This window comes from Hibiscus syriacus, unplaced genomic scaffold (assembly GCF_006381635.1).
Source record: "Hibiscus syriacus cultivar Baekdansim isolate YM2019G1 unplaced genomic scaffold, ASM638163v2 tig00111783_pilon, whole genome shotgun sequence".
NCBI lineage: Eukaryota > Viridiplantae > Streptophyta > Magnoliopsida > Malvales > Malvaceae > Hibiscus > Hibiscus syriacus.
The window spans coordinates 4,119,142-4,140,159 of NW_024063178.1; the positions used below are offsets into that span (position 1 = coordinate 4,119,142).

The following is a 21,018-nucleotide window of genomic DNA, read 5'->3' on the forward strand; positions in this document are numbered from 1 at the left end:
TAAAGGAAAGGAGAAATTGACTCGTGGATGATTGGAGGGCATTCTCATCATCTAAGAAACCAAGATAACACATTTACAACTCTTTCATACCATTTGTTAGTCATTAGAATGCATCTAGTTAGAGAGTTGAGTTGTGAAGTATGAATGAGCCTCAATGGTAGATTTTAGCTTTTGGTGTTTTCAACATGATTCAAGACTTATTATGACCCCTTTCATCATACATAAGATTTTAATAACGTAAGGGAACCTCAGTAGGACACTTGAGAAAGTTTAGGGAGTTTTTTTCATGCCCAAACAGGATATTTCTTGGTACGAGTATCGATACTCCTTTAATGAGTATCAATACTTTCAGGAAGATTATCGGTACTGGGTTCACTTAGCAAATTCTAGTATCCTGTTTTGGTATCAATACTCAAGGGAGTATTGATACTGAGGGTAGAGTATCGATACTTCTAATAGGGGTATCAATACCGAGGTATTTTTCAAAACATATAATCAAAATTTGGTATCGATACTCTAGTTGATATCGATACCCTATCTCGAGAGTATCAATACTAAGTTTAGGAGTATCAATACTACCATTACATCTCAGTTTTAAATTAGTAGTATGGTATCGATACTCAAGGGAAAATATAGATACTCATGGGTCAATACCTATACCAAAGGGCTTAGTATCATTACCTTTATACATTTTTGGGCAAGAAATCTAAGGGAATTAGAGGTATTATTGAGAGACCCAAGAACACTCGAATTACTTTCAAATAAAACACCAAGTGAGAACCATGATAATATTCAATTACAGCTAGAAACAATATCAACTAGGAAGACATAAAACTAGTCTTGTTTGACGCTCGAGAAATAGCCAGGACACCCGAGTTACTTTAGTAGATGAGGATGGTTTTGAGGAATAGAATGTCTGGATGTCTTTAGGTAGTGCGCGAGGAACTTTGAGACTAACTAGGGCGCGAGACCTGAAGACTCGCGAGGGGTGGGTTGGTGGGGTGTTGAGTCTGATGTAGAGATTTTCGGTATTTACCCTGGGTAGACTAAACGGGTGTGTGTCATGAGATGTTTAACCCTCCGACCACATCATGATGTCTACCCTAGAGTAGCGTGAGTATGCGAGTATACTCACTTTCCTTATTACACTTGATAGCATGAGCATTTAATGAACACATTTACTATGGTTTAATTATTAGTGTGACACTAGGCTAGTGAGCTAAGCATTTAGAATTTGTTTCCGTGCGCAGGTCCTTAGGAGGAGTATTCAAGGAGCTTATCGTACAACAGACATCCCAGACAGTTCGAGCAGTAAAGTGCGTGTAATACACCAAATATCAAGTCAGTGACTTTATTGAAAAGATTTAAAAATTTGAGAATTTATTTGAATAAATGATAAAAGCTGAGAAAATGATTTGGATTAGTATTTTAGACTAATTTGTAACAATAGCTGAATAAGGGGACATTTTGGTCCTTTAAAGGGAAATGAATTTAAAATTCATTTCTTTAGTAAGGTATTAAAGTAAGGGAAAAGGGGAAAGTAAGTTAACAAAAGCCATATCTCTTTTCTTCTTATTTCTCGTGAAAGAGCTCTCCTTCATAGCCAAAGGTAAGGTTTCATTTAGCTAGCTTTTCCTTTCGTTTTTGGTTGGTTTTTGAATCATTGAGTATTATAGAGGCTTAAGGAAAGGTCAACTAATATTAAAACTAAGAGATGGATGAAATATTTGAGATTTAGGAAAATGGGTTTTTGAATGATATGTTAAGATATAAGTTTTTATTAATGTTTACTAGTATATTTGACTTGTTAAAGAAGTAAATAAGAGATTAGAAGCATTGAATTGATTTAAAACATGTTAGAAAAAGTGGTATGATTCTTGGATTGAAATGTTCTTTAGAGATTGTAGATGTTATAAGAAGTTAAATGAGGGAAAGTTAGTTGGGATAAGTAAAGAAGAGTTTGATAGTGTTGTTGGAGGTTAAAATAAGGGAAATTGGCCGAATTTGGGTAAAAATCGGGCTAAAAATGGAAAATCTGGATAAGGGTATCGGTACTGGAAGAATAGTATCGATATTATAGGCTTAAATTGGAATAAATCAGTTGAACAATATCGATACTGATGCAATTAGTATCGATACTGAGGTGAGTATCGATACTATGAAGAAGGTATCAATACCATTGATTAGAAAATACAGAAATGGTATCGATACTAAAAGGAAATATCGGTACCATAGTATAGAAGTATCGATACCATGGTAGGGGTACCAATACTATTGAGCAATAAATTTTAAGATAGGTTGAGATTGTTATAGAAAATTTAATAATAGTACTTTTGAGTATTGTGTAAGTAAGTATAAATGTTAGAGAATATACTAACATTTGATATTGTACATGTCTTTAATGGATGCTTGAGTAGATCAAAATCAAGCTCCCGAGTCAAGCAAAACGAAAGGCAAAGGCAAAGTAGCTGACTAATCAGCTTTAGATTTTGGGATATAATAGCGAGGCAAGCCATGTGAGTGTATTTATTATGTACAATAAGATTTATAAATGTTTGTGTTAAAAGTATATGTTACAATTGTATATCAATATTATGTGTACTTTAGGTACTCTATGTGCAACCCACATAATTCATCATAAGTTGATAAACAACCATTTTGTAACTATATCTGCAACCCACAGAATTAATCATAAGTTGATGAACAACCGTTTTGGCACTATAAGTGCAACCCACGGAATTCATCATAAGTTGATGAACAACCATTTTGGCACTATATGTGCAACCCACGGAATTCATCATAAGTTGATGAACAACCGTTTTGGCACTGTTTGTGCAACCCACAGAATTCATCATAAGTTAATGAACAACCGTTTTGGCACTATATGTGAAACCCACAAAATTCATCATAAGTTGATGAACAACCATTTTGGCACTATATATGCAACCTAGAGAATTCATCATAAGTTGATGAACAACCATTTTGACACTATATGTGCAACCCATGGAATTCATCATAAGTTGATGAACAACCGTTTAGGCACTATGTGTGCAACCCACGTAATTCTTAATGAAGTGGTGAATTATTGTATTGGCACTACGGGTGCAAACTAAAGAATTTATAATGAAATTAAATAGTTAATTAATATTATGAATAATTATTAAAGTATGAACTATTCTAAAATAAAGGACTAAATGTCTAACTGTGCATTTGGAAGAAAGGTGCCAATAATACAAATAAGATGAAAGGTTAAATGCCTTTGGATAAAAGAATAAAAGCCTAACTGTGGTTTTTGGCATAAAGGTGTCATTAATGCAAGTTAGATGCCTAACGGCGCATTATCGGCATAAAAGAATGCCAAAAATGAAAAGAACGAATAATTAATAAAGAATAATGGTGGGAAATGTACAGAAAGATGGGTATGTAGGACATAATAAGAATAATTACGATGATTGTATGGAAAAAAATTGCTTTAAAGGATAGGGATTTATCTGATCCTTATAGAGTATACGATTTAGTTCAAAACCAAATAACCATGATATACTTATGTATATACTAACGTTTCTTTACAATATTATGTTTCACTAAGTAAATATTTAATATGTGTTGATTTCACGCGTAGATAAAAGCATAGACTAGCCGAGTAAGGAGTGCAGCAGTAGTAGTAGTTATTATCAATCTAAGGTTGACTCTCATCAGTAACAGTAGGAAAATCATGTTTGTTTTTAAAATTGCTGGCATGTAATCGAAATTAAGAAAAATGATTTAGAATGTATTTAAAACGATAGCTTTGGTAATATATTTCAACGACCGTTTTATTGTTGTACTAAAATATTTTGGTTTTAAATTTGAAACAAAATTTTATGGGTTTTACAAATGGGTAAATGTTTTTAAAAGTCATGTGACACATATGACTTGTGTACGGAAACGTATAATGGAAATTGGTGTTACATTTATTTGTATCAGAGCTACAGTTTTAGTTAATTCTTGGTCGAAACCGGGTTTAAATTGAATTGAGAAAAATGATTACATGCTATTAAGATTGTCAAAGTTACTGATATGGTGTCAATTAGGGTATGATTGATGTCACTCCTTATTATCTTGAGTGTTATTATTATGTATATCCTAATAGATGTTGGAAACTAAGGACAAAGGTAAGACAATAGATAATATTGAAAAGAAGGTCGATATCAAAATCGACCCAAGAGAATTTGAATCAGATGAGGATCCAGAGAAGATTTTTGAATTTAGTAATGATTCTGAGGTTTCTTCAGGCAAGCTTAAATAATTGAGAAATATTTAAGTGAAGCGTTAAATTGTTTAAAGTATTGTTAATTTGAGTAAAAGGAGTTGAGTAAGCGGTAAATGCATTGACCGCTAAAATCTTATAGAAAGATGAGTTATTAGTGGATCAACTGATTATGAGTTTGTTTAAGAATAAATGATAAGTTTTATGGACCTAATAGAGTTATTTTTAGAAGGTAAGTTGTGAAAATGGATTTTCTACCCATTTTATACTTCAATGAATTATTATTTAAAAATTGAGATTAATTCTACAAAACTTGGAAAAGTGTCAAGCTCGTAATGACAGGAAAAAGAGTAAAATTTGGTTACTAGTGTAATTTTAGCATTAACTGCTATAAGGTTATTACTACAAAGTTGTCAAGTCTTTTTATTAAATGATTTGGATAATTAGACTTTCATAGTTGAGATAGAAAATGTTTCAACTACTCAAGAATATTTTAAATGGATCCGAAAAAGTTACACGGATTACATCAAGAAGGAAATGAAAGATTTTAAAATAAAGTATTCTATTCAACTTAATCTCGAATGAGATAATAGTGGTAAACCCAAGTGGGTCATGGTACAAGTGTGAGTTGGAAAAGTAGTAAACATTTAATAAAGATTTCGGGGGTTACGTTCCTGGTGAATCTGATGGAATTATCAATTGATTAGTTAAGATCATATTGGGTATAGGTTGGTTGTCTCTAGAGACGATTAGTTCAGAAAGATGCAGAGGGTATGGAAATTATAGTTTTTGGAGAGAAAGTAAAATTATCGCTCAAGGTGATATCGATAATGATTGTGAAGAAAATGATGTCAGAAAGATATATGTATATATATATATTTTTATGGATAATGTGATAAATACTCAAATAATTAAAGTAGAATTGTTTGATAATTTCACAAAATTGAGAATTTATAGATGTTTTTTCAGGTAAATTTATTAAGTTACCTCCAGATCGAGAGGTTGAATTCAAGGTTGATGGTTATTAAGGTATTGAACATGTTTCTATGATTTAGTAACAAATGATTTAAGTGAGTCAAGAGAATTAGGGGCTCAATTATAAGAGTTAATTGATCAAAGTTTTATTAGCCCGAGTATTTCATCTTGGGAAGTATTTGTGTTATTAGCGAAAAGAAAGATAAATCTATGTGGTTATGCATAGATTTTGACAGTTAAATAAGATTCTTCAAGAGAAGAACTTGTATGTCAAACTATTACAATGTGAAATTCTAGTTAGCAGAGATGTCTTTCTTTGGCCAGGTTGTTTCGACATAAGGTATAAGAGTAGATCCTAAGAGAAACTCATGTTGTAAAAAATTAGAAACTCCCAAAGAATGATCCTGATGTTTGGATTTCTTTGGGGCTTACTGATTACTATTTAAGGTTAGTGAAGAACTTTTCGACGTTAGCTTTTCTGCTAACCAAGTTTTTAAAGAAAGATGTGTCGTTTGTAGAATGGAGAAGGGTTAAGAGAGTTTTGAAATTCTAAAGTGGATTTTAATAGAGACACCAGTGTTTATACAACTTTAGTAGGATAAGGATTATGTGGTTTTTACTAATGCATATCCCAACGGCTTAGGAAGAGTGCTTATGCAAAAAGGTAAGGTTGTGGCATATGCCTCGATAAAGTTAAAGACACACAAGAGGAATTACCCTACACATGATTTAGAGTCGGTAACAGTCGAGTTTGCCTTAAAAGATTTGACGCTATTATCTGTATGGTGAGCGGTGCAATAGTTGTGCTAATTAAAAAAGTCTAAAGTACTTGTGGAATTAAAGAGAGTTGAACTTGAGACAGAAAAGATGGAGAGAACCTATAAAGGATTATAAAGTGATTATTGATTATCTTCCAGGAAATGCCAATGTTGTTGTAGAGGTACTTGGTCAGGAACCTTTTGCAGTTTTGCGAGCTATGGATGTGCGATTAATGTTCAATGGAAAATGGCACTGTGGTTTTAATTAAAGATAAAGTCGATGTTTTATTAGATCTGACAAGAGAATTATAAATGAAAGACGAAAATTTCTTGATAAGAATTTTATAAGTAGAAAATGAAGAGATTAAGTACTTTTGAGGTCAGGTTCGATGGATGTTCGTATTATCGTGGGAGACTTTGTATTCCCGATGATTAATAATTTAGAAAGATATTATTTTTGAGGTGTTAAGTCCATTGACTATGCATTCAGGTGGAACAAGAGGTACCAAGATTTAAAGAGTCGGTTGGGAAGCTTGGTTTGAAAAGAGCCATCATGAAAATTTTAGCAAAATGTCTGACATACTATTAGAGGAAAAGTTGAACATCGTGTATCTTCTATATTGTTTCAATCAATATCGATTCATGAATGGAAAAGGGATCATTGGAAAAATATTTGCTTTTAGAAGAATTTACTTGTAATAACAATTATAAATCGAACATCAAGATGGTTGTCTACGACGCTTTATATAGGAGAAAAAGTTAAAAGCCATTAAATTGGTTTGAGTTAAAAGATAGAAATCTAGTTGGACCTGAATTAATGAAAGAAATGAAATATAAAATGAAAGTTATCCAAAATGATTTTAATATCGCTTCCGAGTGACAAAAGTCTTATTCTGATCTAAAGAGAAAAGGGATTGAATAACAAGAAGGTGATAAAGTTTTTCTGAAAGTATCGCCTTGGAAGGAAGTATTGCGGTTTGGATTGAGTCCGAGAATTTTTTAACCTTATGAGATTTTATCAGTTAGCTTTTGCCTCCCGAAACGGACAAGACATATAATGTTTTCATGTGTTGTTGCTTATTAATTATTGAGCATATTTGAGTTATGAAAAAGAACCAATACGGATATGACTGGAGAAATCAATAAAACCACATAACAAACCGATTCCTTTAGTTGAAGTGTTGTGGTAAAAGCATAAAGTCTTTAAATTTGAGGATGAATTTTCTTAAGGGGAGAGAATTGTAATACCCCAAATATCAGGTCAGTGACTTTATTGAAAAGATTTAAAAATTTAAGAATTTATTTGAATAAATGATAAAAGCTGAGAAAATGATTTGGAATAGTTTTTTAGACTAATTTGCAACAATAGATGAATAAGGGGACATTTTGGTCCTTTGAAGGGAAATAAATTTAAATTTATTTCTTTAGTAAGGTATTAAAGTAAGGGAAAAGGGGAAAGTAAGTTAACAAAAGTCATCTCTCTTTTCTTCTTCTTTCCCGTGGAAGAGCTCTCATTCATAGCCAAAGTTAAGGTTTCATTTGGCTAGCTTTTCCTTTCGTTTTTGGTTGGTTTTTGAATCATTTAGTATTATAGAGGCTTAAGGAATGATCAAATAAGATTAAAATTAAGAGATTGATGAAATATTTGTGATTTAGGAAAATGAGTTTTTGAATGATATGTTAAGATATGAGCTTTTATTGATGTTTACTAGTATATTTGACTTGTCAAAGAAGTAAATAAGAGATTAGAAGCATTGGATGGATTCAAGAACATGTTAGAAAAAATGGTATGATTATTGGATTGAATTGTTCTTTAGAGATTGTAGATGTTATAAGAAGTTAAATGAGGGAAAGTTAGTCGGGATAAGTAAAGAAGAGTTTGATAGTGTTGCTGGAGGTAAAAATAAGGGAAATTGGCCAAATTTGGGTAAAAATTGGGCTAAAATGGAAAATATGGATAAGGGTATTGGTATTGGAAGAACAATACTAATACAATATGCTTAAATTAGAAGAAATCAGCTGAACAATATCAATACTGATGCAATTAGTGTCGATACTATGAGGAAGGTATTGATACCATTGATTATAGAATGTAGAAATGGTATCGATACTGAAAGGGAGTATCGGTACCATAATATATAAGTATCGATACCATGGTAGGGGTACCGATACTATTGAGCCAAAAATTTTAAGATAGGTTGAGATTGTTATAGAAAATTTAATAATAGTACTTTTGAGTATTGTGTAAGCAAGTATAAATGTTAGGGAATATACTAACATTTGATATTGTACGTGTCTTTAATGGATGCTTGAGTAGATCGAAATCAAGCTTCCGAGTCCAGCAAAATGAAAATCAAAGGCAAAGTAGTTGAGCAATCAGATTTACGTTATGGGATATAATAGCGATGCAAGCCAGGTGAGTGCATTTATTATGTACAGTAAGAGTTATAAATGTGTGTGTTAAAAGTATATGTTATAATTGTATATAAGTATTATGTGTACTTTACGCACTATATGTGCAACCCACGGAATTCATCATAAGTTGATGAACAACCGTTTTGGAACTATATGTGCAACCCACGAAATTCATCATAAGTTGATGAACAACCGTTTTGGCACTATATGTTCAACCCACAAAATTCATTATATGTTGATGAACAACCGTTTTGGCACTTTATGTGCAACCCACGGAATTCATCATAAGTTGATGAACAACCGTTTTGGCACTATATGTGCAACCCACGAAATTCATTATAAGTTGATGAACAACCGTTTGGCACTATATGTTCAACCTATGGAATTCACCATAAGTTGATGAACAACCATTTTGGCACTATATGTTCAACCCACAGAATTCATTATATGTTGATGAACAACCGTTTTGGCACTTTATGTGCAACCCACGGAATTCATCATAAGTTGATGAACAACCGTTTTGGCACTATATGTGCAACCCACGAAATTCATTATAAGTTGTTGAACAGCCGTTTTGGCACTATATGTTCAACCTATGGAATTCACCATAAGTTGATGAACAACCGTTTTGGCACTATATGTGCAATCCACTGAATTCATCATAAGTTAATGAACAACCGTTTAGGCACTATGTGTGCAACCCACGTAATTCTTAATGAGGTGGTGAATTATTGTATTGGCACTACTGGTGCAAACTAAAGAATTTATAATGAAAGTAAATAGTTAATTGATATTATGAATAATTATTAGAGTATGAACTGTTCTAAAATAAAAGACTAAATGCCTAACTTTGCATTTGGCAGAAATGTACCAATAATACAAGTTAGATGAAAGGTTAAATGTCTTTGGATGAAAGAATAAATGCCTAACTATGATTTTTGACATAAAGGTGCCATTAATGCAAGTTAGATGTCTAAGGTGCATTTTTGGTAGAAAGGTGCCACTAATGCAAGTTAGATGAATAACGATGCTGGCAGAAAGGTGCCACTAATGCAAGTTAGATGAATAATGATGCATTATCGGCATGAAAGGATGTAAAAAATGAAAAGAACGAATAATTAATAAATAATAATGGGGAAAATGTACAAAAACATGGGTATGTACTACATAATGAGAATCATTATGATGATTGTATGGAAGAAATTTGGTTTAAAGGATAGAGATTTATCGATCCTTATAGAATATACGATTTAGTTCGAAACCAAATAACCATGATATACTTATGTATATACTAACGTTTTTTTTACAATATTATGTCTCACTAAGTAAATACTTAACGTGTGTTGATTTCACACGTAGGTAAAAGCATAGACTAGCCGAGTAAGGAGTGCAGCAGTAGTAGTAGCTATCATCAGTAACAGTAGGAAAATCATGTTTATTTTTGAAAATTGCTAGCATGTAATTGAAATTAAGGAAAATGCTTTCGAATGTATTTAAAACGATAGGTTTGGTAATATGTTTCAACGACCGTTTTATTGTTGTACTAAAATGTTTTGGTTTTAAATTTCGAAACAAAATTTTATGGATTTTACAAATGGGTAAATGTTTTAAAAAATCATGTGATACCTATGACTTGTGTACGGAAAAGTTTAATGGAAATGGGTGCTACAGTGTGTCTTGAGTCTTATTCATTAGAGGGCATGTATTATTCATAGACCTTCTTGTACTTGAGTCTTAACTTTATTTTTTATATACTCGATTGTATAGTTTGATGTATGTATTTTGGGAGCTCCTCAATATGAATTAAATTATTTTATTTGATTTTAAATTTATTTAATTGTCTTTGCATGGTGTTTTACAAAAGTTTTTATGAAAAGTTTTCGGTTAGTCACTCCGGTGGTTTCGTGTGACATCTTAATCGGTCGATTTTGTGTTTTATTAGATTAGGGTGTTATAACTAAGTAACTTTGTTGTAGAGATTCTATAGGGGAAATTTTAATCGGTCATGGTATTGGATCCTCTGTTTTTGTTGCAAGGTTAATTTACATTTCAAAGAACAGAAAACATATTTCTGCACACATTAATTAATTAAGATTAATGACAATAAAGGTATAGTGGATGAAAATAAAAAAGATTAATGTGATGACCTTGATTCTATGTTCTATGTAGGCAATTCAATGTGGAGATACCGATGCTTTAACCGACCGAGGCAATTCAATGCGGAGATACCGATGATTCAAAGTTAAGATTAATGACAATAATGATAGGCAATTCAATGTTCTATGTAACAAAAGCAAAGGCTATTCATTGATTTCAAAGCTACAAAAACATAAACCAACCACAAATGTTTGTCAATGGCGGATGAGTCCAGCTAAAGGTTCAAACATAGAACACATGAAACCAAAAGGAAAGGGAAAGAAATTAGTCTTAGCGACTTGGCCTTAATTATGGTCACAAAAATGGTGGTTTTCTTGATTGGAAAAGTCAATACCCGAACCAAGCTATTACCCTTGCAAGGATCATAAAAGGGATGGGTTCTTGACTTCTTTTCATCAGAGGCCACCACCATTTCTCGGTCAAGCATTATCACACATGACCGCCGCCTTGATCCTTTCCACTGTGCATTTTATTAGACTATTGACGGTAGCCACCGATCCGAGAGACAGTTTTGCCGTCAGGATCGAATCAACTAGAATATGGAATGCGACGGTAAGGAGGGAGCCGCCGGAGCCGATTTCCACAATTTCTTCTCCATTATGTCATGGACCGTCGGTAAGTATAGCGAAACCCGATGGTAGAAGCGCGACATAATCAGGATCCCCGCCGCCTAAGACGATGTTCATAGTGACAATATCGACTGGGGCATAAATCACGTATGATCCCATAGCATCACTGCAACTCTCCTGTAGTATTAACATGTTGGTTTGGTTTGAGTTTCCACTCTGTAAAAATTTGTTTAGAATTGGAAAATGTTTGCTTAATTATAAGAATTATGAAAAGAGCTAAAGAGCTTACATTTACACGTAGTAAGGAAACAGTTGCCTGGGTCACGTCCATTAGCTATATGAGCCATTTCTTCTACTACACCACCATTTGAGAGGATATCCCACTATACATTCAAGTGAAGCATTTAGGGTTTAGGGTTTATGGTGACAAAAGAAACTATTCAAATGCTTTGATGATCATGTTCGCTTACCTCGCTTCGAGAGTTCTTGTCCCTAAGGAAATCGAAAGCCCTCTTTGGTGGAACCGGGATCCAGAAGGAAGTTGCAGCGCTTAGAACAATACCAGGTGGCCTGCCTGGATCATCCATACTCTTCCTGGTCTTTACCCTTTACCCTCACATCATCGGAACCAGTTGTCGATAAAGTTGTCCAAGCATGGGCGGTTGAAGCGCCGACTCTGGTGCAAAAGCTAGTCACCATCCTCTCTGCCAACTTCAGCATACTCTTCCTTCCTTCTGTACTAGTTATAACTGCAGAACATGTAATATAACACCAGAACGTGCACTAAACAGACAATTGAACTTGTAAGAGAAAGTGGTTATGTTTCCTTTTACCGCATAGATACCCGGCCGGAATGTTACTGGCCATCGAACTCGCAAGACGTTCGCATTGTCGATCTAATGTAGAAACCCATCGGTTTGCCCCAAAAGCTAAACAGGAATTGACTAATAGTCTGTATATGTTGTGGACAGCTCTATCATCCACTTCTACATGTTCAACCCATATAACCTAAAGTATATCATGAAAAAATGCGATGATTAACTGAAGACTTCGATTGCTATAAACCGAGAATGCAAGCCAAAAATGTAGCTTTACCTTTGAGTACCCATTTGGTAATTCTTGGATCAAACAACCCGATCGTCTATTGGATCATAAACTTGACCTATTATGGGAGCCTAAACCAAACTCAAACTAAATTGATGTCTTTGCTTACATCAATTTAGTTAGGTGAGAGTTAGGTATTTATCTATTTTTTAATGGTTTAAATTAATTTATTTGTGTGGTGTAAAATTGTTTTAAGTAGTATAATACCATTCCTCATTTTAGTTTAAGCATCAAGAAAAATTAAGAGCTTCTATGTGAGTGAAGAAGCAAATTCTTATAAGAGTAAGTTGTACTATCTTGTATTTGAGTGAGAGTGCTCTTGTAATATTTGTTTGAGTTTCAATAGAAGTTGTTTGTGTGAGTGTTTAATTTCAAACAAAGTGGCATCAGAGCGAGTTGGAAAGATCGAATTTCTCGATGATAGGAATTCGACGCCACCAAAATCTTCCCAATCTGAGTTCTAATGTGCCGCCATGCACCGCCGGAAGACTGCTGGCAGAAAATTGTGTTGACTCACTGAGTTGAGCCGAGTCAACTGAGTTGGAGCCCCTTAACTGAGTTGTCCAAGTCCTTCCCAAGGTTTTTCGGCGTTCTGGATTCATCCGTGCAATCGGATTTTGCAAATTCTCATTATATTGAGAGATATGGCAAATGGTATGGAACAATTCCAAGTTCTGACACTCAACAACAACTACGAAAATTGGAGTATCAAAATGAAGGCACTTATTGGATCACAAGATGTGTGGGTTATCATAGAGAAAGGCCATAACGAGCCTGCGGATGATGATGTTTTTGCTACTCTTACACCATATCAAAAGACAACTTTGAAAGATTCAAGAAAGAGGGACAAGAAGGCTCTCTACCTCATCTATCAAGCATTAGATGATGATGGTTTTGAAAAGATTCGAGTGCAAGCTCTAGCAAGAAAACATGGGAGAAACTGCAAACCTCTTACAAAGGATCCGAGCAAGTGAAGAAGGTTCATCTCCAAACATTAAGAGGTGAATTCGAATCCTTACACATGAAAGCATCTAAGTCTATTTCAGATTATTTCTCAAGAGTAGTAGCTATTTATAATCAATTAAAAAGAAATGGTAAAAAGTTAGAAGATGTGAGGATAATAGAGAGATACTCCGTTCGTTGGATCCCAAATTTGAGCACATCGTCGTGACGATTGAAGAAATAAAGACTTGGAAGAAATGACGATCGAGAAACTCCAAGGATCATTGCAAGCATACGAAGAGAAGCATAAGAAGAAGCATGAGTTTACTGAGCAACTCCTCAAGCTGCAACTCAAGGATATGCATGAAAGCCAACGCAATGATAGAAACCAACATGGCCTAGGCAGAGGTAGAGGCCATGGACGAGGTGGAAGTCGCAGTCGTGGATGAGGCTGGAATTACAACAACAACAATTCCAACAACAAATATGAGAAAGGAGAAAACTCAACACGAGGTCGTGGAAGAATCAATTCGAACTCAAGATATGAAAAATCTCAAGTTCGATGTTATAATTGTCAGAAGTTTGGGCATTATGCTTCAGAATGTAGAGCTCCCAACAACAAAATTGAGGAGAAGACCAACTACATAGAGGAAAAGACATATGACAAAGAAAATTTCTTCTAGCACGAAAGGAAACTGATGGTGGCCAAGCAAATTCCTGGTATCTTGACAATGGTGCAAGCAATCACATGTGTGGAAGGAAAGACATGTTCATGGAGCTAGACGAGCCAATAAGCGGAAATGTTTCGTTTGGAGATGATTCCACAATAGCAGTGAAAAGAGAGGTAACATCCTTATCCGTTTGAAAGATGGGAGACATCAATTATTTCCAATGTCTACTATATGCCCAATATGAAAAGTAACATCTTAAGTTTAGGGCAACTGGTAGAGAAAGGTTATGATATTCATATGAATAATTATAATCTTTCTATAAAAGATGATAAGAATAATTTCATTCCTAAAGTGTCAATGTCAAAGAATAGAATGTTCTTGATCAATATACAAAATGATGTTGCAAAGTGCCTGAAAGCTTGCTACAAAGATGCATCATGGCTTTGGCATCTTCGATTTAGGCATCTAAATTTTGGAGGTCTAGAGCTGCTATCTAAGAAGAGATGGTGAAGGGACTACCTCGCATCAACCATCCTGACCAGCTTTGTGAAGGGTGTCTAGTCGAGAAATAATTCAGGAAAAGCTTTCCAAAGGAGTCAGAGACAAGAGCCAAAAAGCCACTTGAGCTCATCCATACCGATGTGTGTGGACTGATCAAGCCAATCTCTCTCGGTAACAGTAACTATTTTTCTTCTCTTCATTGATGATTTTCCAAGAAAAACCTGGGTGTATTTCTTGAAACAGAAGTCATAATTTTTTGAAGTCTTCAAGAAGTTCAAACCAGCAATGGAGAGAAAGCATAGAAAGATTAAAGCCACGAGATCCGACCGAGGTGGAGAATTTACTTCAAAGGAGTTTCAAGAGTTCTGTGAAGCAAATGGAATTCGTCGACCAATGATAGTTCCTAGAACCCCCAGCAAAATGGTATGGCATAAAAAAAGAATAAACAATCCTCGACATGGCACGAAGCAGCTCAAAAGCAAGAAACTACCCAAGGAATTTTGGGCGGAAACAGTAACGTGTACAGTCTAGTTGACAAACTGATCTCCAACAAGAAGTGTCTGGTGAAAGACACCGCAAGAGGCATAGAGTGGAAGAAAGCATGCATTTATCACTTGAGAACCTTCGGAAGTATAGCCCATGTTCACGTACAAACGAGAGAAGAACGAAGCTTGATGATAAAGAGTTTTATCTTCATTGGCTATGATGCTAATTTGAAAGGCTACAAGATGTACAATCCAGACAATAAGAAGATTGTGATTAGTCCAGATGCGTCTTTAACGAAGAAAGAGAATGGGATTTTAACTCTCATGCAGATGACTTAAATTTCTTTCCTCAGTTTGAAGAAGATGATCAGATAATAAGGGAACAACTAGGTGAGCCTCAACAAGAGATTGAAACTCCACCCTCTTCACCAACAAACCACTCAAGGAGACTCATCACCTTCATCATCGTCAAGTGGGAGTCAAAGTGAAAGAGTTGTGCAACGTACAAGAAGCCTTAGAGATCTTATGAGGTAACTGAACGACAAGATAATATTACATTATTTCGTCTGTTTGTCGATTGTGAACCAATGAGCTTTCAAGAAGAAGTACAAGAAAAGAAATGGAGAAATGCGATGGACGAAGAAATCAAGGCCATGGAGAAGAATGACACATGGGAACTTGCCTCACTTCCCAAGGGACATAAGGCGGTAGGTGTCAAATGGGTGTACAAAACAAAGCAAAACACCAAATGAGAGATTGAAAGGCACAAGGCGATGCTAGTTGCTAAAGGCTATAGTAAAAGGCTGGAATTGACTATGATGAGGTATTTGCTCCTGTTGCTCGATTGGAGACTATCAGACTAATCATTTCTTTGGCATCTCAAAACAAGTGAAAGATACAACAGATGGATGTAAAATCTGCCTTCTTAAATGGAGTTCTTGAAGAAAAAGTTTACATTCAGCAACCATCAGGCTACGAAGTCAAAGGGCACTAAAAAAAGGTGTTGAAGTTAAAAAGGCTCTTTACGGGCTAAAACAAGCACCAAGGGCATGGAATAGCCGAATTGACAAGTATTTCCAAGAGAATGACTTCAATAAATGTCCCTACGAGCATACTCTATATCAAGATCAAGATAGAGATATTTTGATCGTGTGCCTCTACGTTGACGATTTGATCTTCACCGGAAGTAACCCAAGCATGTTTAACGAATCCAAGGATGTGATGATGAAAGAATTTGAGATGACAGACATGGGACTCATGGCGTACTACCTAAGTTAAGCAATAAAAATATGGAATTTTCATTTCACAAGAAAGTTATGCAAAGGAAATCCTGAAGAAGTTCAAGATGGAGAACTGTAAGCCAATAAGCACACCGACAGAATACGGGATTAAGATGTCCAAACATGAAGAAGGCGAAAGTGTAGATCCAACATTCTTCAAAAGTTTGGTGAGAAGTCTACGCTATCTAACTTGCACGAGGCCTGACATTCTTCACGCAATTGGATTGGTTAGTCGCTACATGGAATCTCCAACAATCACCCATTTTAAAGCCACAAAGAATTCTTCGCTATCTTAAAGGTACAATTGACTTTGGCTTGCTCTATTCAGTTTTTAATGATTACAAGCTTATTGGATGTAACGATAGTGATTGGGGTGGAGACATAGATAATCGAAGGAGCCCTACTGGATTCGTATTTTTCATGGGAGATACTGCTTTCACATGGATGTCAAAGAAACAACCGATTGTCACATTGTCCACTTGTGAAGTGGAATATGTTGCTGCTACCTTTTACGTTTGTCATGTAATTTGGCTTAGAAATCTATTGAAGGAGATAGGTTTGATACAAGAAGAGCCTACCAAGGTTTGTGTCGACAACAAGTCAACCATTGCCTTAGCAAAGAATCCAGTATTCCATGATTGAAGCAAGCACATCGATATTCGCTACCACTATATAAGAGAGTGTGTTGCAAGAAACGATGTGGAAGTTGAATACGTGAAGTCACAAGATCAAGTTGTCGATATTTTTACCAAGCCACTGACCAGCGAAGACTTCATAAGATTAAGGAACTTACTAGGGGTCACAAGATCAAGTTTAAGGGAGGGTTTTGGATCATAAACTTGATCCATTATGGGAGCCTAAACCCAAACCCAAACTAAATTGATGTCATTGCTTACATCAATTTAGTTAGGTGAAGAGTTAGGTGAGAGTTAGGTATTTGTCTATTTTTTAATAGTTTAAATTAGTTTATTTGTGTAGTATATGATTGTTCTTAAGTAGTATAAATACTCATTCCCCATTTTAGTTTAAGCATCAAAAAATTAAGAGCTTCTAAGTGAGTGAAGAAGCAAATTCTTATAAGAGTAGTTATAGTATCTTGTTTTGAGTGAGAGTGCTCTTGTAATATTTGTTTGAGTTTCAATAAAAGTTGTTTGTGTGAGTGTTTAATTTTAAAAATGGTCTTCTTCTACATTTGGAGATCGAACTCATTCGTAAATTATCCAGGGAAACATCAACCACTGCCCAAGTTCCGTCGATGTGCTGCTTGCAGTACCTCACGAAATAATTCTCCCGAGGCGGTATGAGTGTTGAAGGAACTTGAAACTCAGCTGTCATTTGAAAACGTAGAACATTAATTAGATCATCGGTATCTGTTCTAAAGATAAATGGTATCATAGAAATATATTTTAAAATACTTCTACAATTTCATGCATGACATGTTTATTGGATTGAATGTATAGTATCTAATTAATACATTTGCAAGGCTCCATTGTAGTTCCCTGCTGCACCAGTTGATAGGACTTCTAAAGTCATAGCCCTTGAAACAATACCGCAAAACAGACTAGACCATTGATTCTTCAAATCAATAATTTGAAATCAGAAATAATTAAGTGAAGCTGAACATTTATGTAAAATATTTATATTTGATGCACAAACAGTTGATCGAATAATCTCGAACTTCGGCGGGGGGGGGGGGGGGGGAAGCTTACCACATCCATGAGAATCTCAACAAGGTTAACATGATTCATAATAATAACAGCAGAATCCCTTGAAGCTTCAGATCTCAACCCCAGAGGCTTTGGTCCAATACCCCTAGTGAAAGACCTCAAGTATTCTTCTTCATTCAAGGCATCCACAGAATTCTCCCCAGGAACCCACAAAGGTTCACCAGATTGAGCCATTCTCATCAGTTCTTCCATTGCAGCAACTGCAAGCTCAACAATCATAGGCTTATCAGCTTCAGTAGGCCAAGAGTCTGAACTTGGAAGATCACCAACACCACCACCATACATCTCTCCTACAAACCCAGATTGTGTTCCAAAATTGAAAGCTCCACCAGGAAGGTGAGGAAAAAAAATACTGATTGTCTTCCCTACATATTTAGCTGCTGAACCAGTTATCCTATCAATCTGCAACAAAAATGACACGAATTTGAGCATCAAACTATGAATAAATTTCTGTAATGTTTTTCTTTTACCTCTTCTTTAACCGGGCGTTCTCAATTCTCAAATGCTGCTCATCAAATGACATATCTCCAAAAGCAGCTGGTTCTCCACAGTTGGGGCATGTAGCATTGCTTAGTGCTTCCTTGTACCTATTGTTCTCGGCACGGAGCTTCTCGTTCTCAGCTTTCAACATAGCGTTCATGCCGAGCCTTCATCTGGGTGCGCTTGTTTTGAAACCAAAACTTGACTTGTAAAGGCTCTAACCCTAACTCGCGGTCGAGCTCCTTCCTTTGCTTATCATCTGGGTGAGGGCACTCTTTTAGAATCTGAGGGGAAAAAAAAGAACAAAAGGCTTCTTTAATCTGTCTCGCGTCACTTTCTATCTGCAAGTACAAGAGGAAAAAAGATCTTACGCTTCCATCTCTTGGATTTGATGCTGAGTATGGCGATGATAACGCTTCCTCTTGGGGCGTTGGCTAGGATCCTGATCATCTCCAGAAGGTGCATCCATTTCAGTACCCGATTTGGTGGCGTAATCATCGTCGATCCTCATCCTCCCCGTCAGTTCGCTTTCGAACAAACTGGGGCTCGTATCAAATATATCGGGGCTGAACATGGCTACAAATAGATATGGATTTTCTGGGTTCTACCAAGGGAACAAGCTAGTAAATTGAAAAGAAACTTTGGAACAGTGAGAATGAATAAATAAACAAAGGAGAAAAAAAAAACAAGCATAAATAAAGTCAAAACCAGTTAACTTTCTAGGCCAGGTAAACCACTTACCATCTCCCACTTAAGAAAAAGTTAAGCTGGTTTATCGAGAAGGATATTCATTTCCTTTGTAACATCTTAATATATTCATTTAAGACCTATCTTAAGATATAATCAAAGCTCAAATCTACCATTTGAGAACTAAACATACTATTTTAGTAAGAAAGCAGCAAAATGGGTGAAAATGAGAAAGAAACCTACCTGATTGATTGTTGGCAAAGGAAATTTAGCAAAGGGTGTGCCTTTAAAACCTAACCAGAACTGCACAGATGACATATCGTGGATTTTCTATGGAGGTTTTGTGTTGATTTCAATAGTTTTTTTTCCTGGGAAAAGCTAATGGGATCGTACAAGTTCAAAAATAACTGAAATGACTGAGGCGTTTTAGTCATACCAAAAAGTTCCAAAAGATAGCAGAGTTGACACAGTGAGAAAACCTTTTGACTCGCATGAACTTTCAGACCAAAAGATTGTAACGCTCAACTAATTTGTCTAATACTGGATTGTAAGAAACCCATGTTTTGTACAACCTCTTTCTCAATAACGGGCAATTTTCTTCCTTTGTAGCTATTAAACATATGAAACGGAAGAGAGAATGAGACCTAAACCGTTTCGAGCTTTGTTGAATGGAGTTTTTAAGTTTAGGGTCACTGTGAAAAAACCACCTTTGGGGGTTAAGAGATGAGTGGTTTTTGACCGAGACCTAGCTACCAGATGAAGAAGACGAGAGAAAAGAGAGAAATTAAGAGAAGAAAGAGAGGAAAATATGGTAGCTTAGTAGTTGAAGAGGGTATTGATTGGGAGAGTGCAATAGCATTAATGGAGGGTGAGAAAGAGGTGTAATTGCAGGAGATAAAGAGAAAGATAATGCATCTTCTTCACTTTAATTTTGTTTAAATTTACTTGCAAGAGTATGATTACTGATATACGAATATATACTGGTGATAACAGTTCGGTTTAGATCGGTTTTATGAAGAAAAATAAGATTAATATAATAAATATTTTTATTAATTTAGGTAAATATATGGTTATTATTCAAATATAACTTTTAATGGTTTGACATTAATGTTCATATTATTAATATTTATATGTTCAAATATGAGACATCAAAAAATAATAATGATTTATTTACCATAAAAATCATTTGGTTATGTCTAATATATATATATGAATAACCACAATTTTTAAATATATGAATCCAAAACCGAATACCATTTTAGTTTCATGTTTTTCACAAACTTTACTGTCATCTTGGTCAATATTGTCATATTGATAGGTTTTTTTCATAGCAGAATAAATATATTAGATATGCAAATTAATAATCTAAAATGTTTTGCCCACTGGTTTTTACATTAATAAATGTGTAATGTCTCACAAATAAATATATATTCCAAAGGAATTATTTATTGAAATTAATGACTTCTGCATATAAATCCACTAATAATTAATCACGTCTTTTCTTGTACAAAAAAAACTTCTTTTTTCTTTAATTAGCTAATGATTCTTTGTTATACCAAGAATATGTATTCAATAATAAAATTACCAATTGTGTATATATAATTACTTTTTACCAAGAAAACGAGTACTAGTATACATGTATAATACACACTCGTATCGCGTGTAACCGTTAAGCACATGCGGGTTTTTATAAGATAGAATTCATTAGTTTTATTAAAAAGAATATATTCAAATTGGAAATAAAAATTTACAATTAAAATAGTAAATTAAATACATAATAAAGATATTTTTCTATAATCATTAACATAAGAAACTAATCACTTAAGAATACACAAAGATCATATAAGGAAACGGTTAAAAATCGAAACCAAATAAATTTGAATAAAAGGTAGATATGACGAGATTGATCGCATCGACAAATGAATCGTAAAGGGAGATTAAACTACTAAAAGACCACTGACAAACTACAAATCATAATCGAGCAATGTGAGAAAATTATCCATAAACACAAATCGTGT

The 21,018-nt window shown here is 34.7% G+C and overlaps 1 pseudogene; it reads right to left on the reverse strand.

The window, feature by feature from the left end:
* Positions 1 to 11,156: 11,156 nt before the first annotated feature.
* On the reverse strand, positions 11,157 to 18,464 carry LOC120170713 (annotated as a pseudogene).
* Positions 18,465 to 21,018: the final 2,554 nt, after the last annotated feature.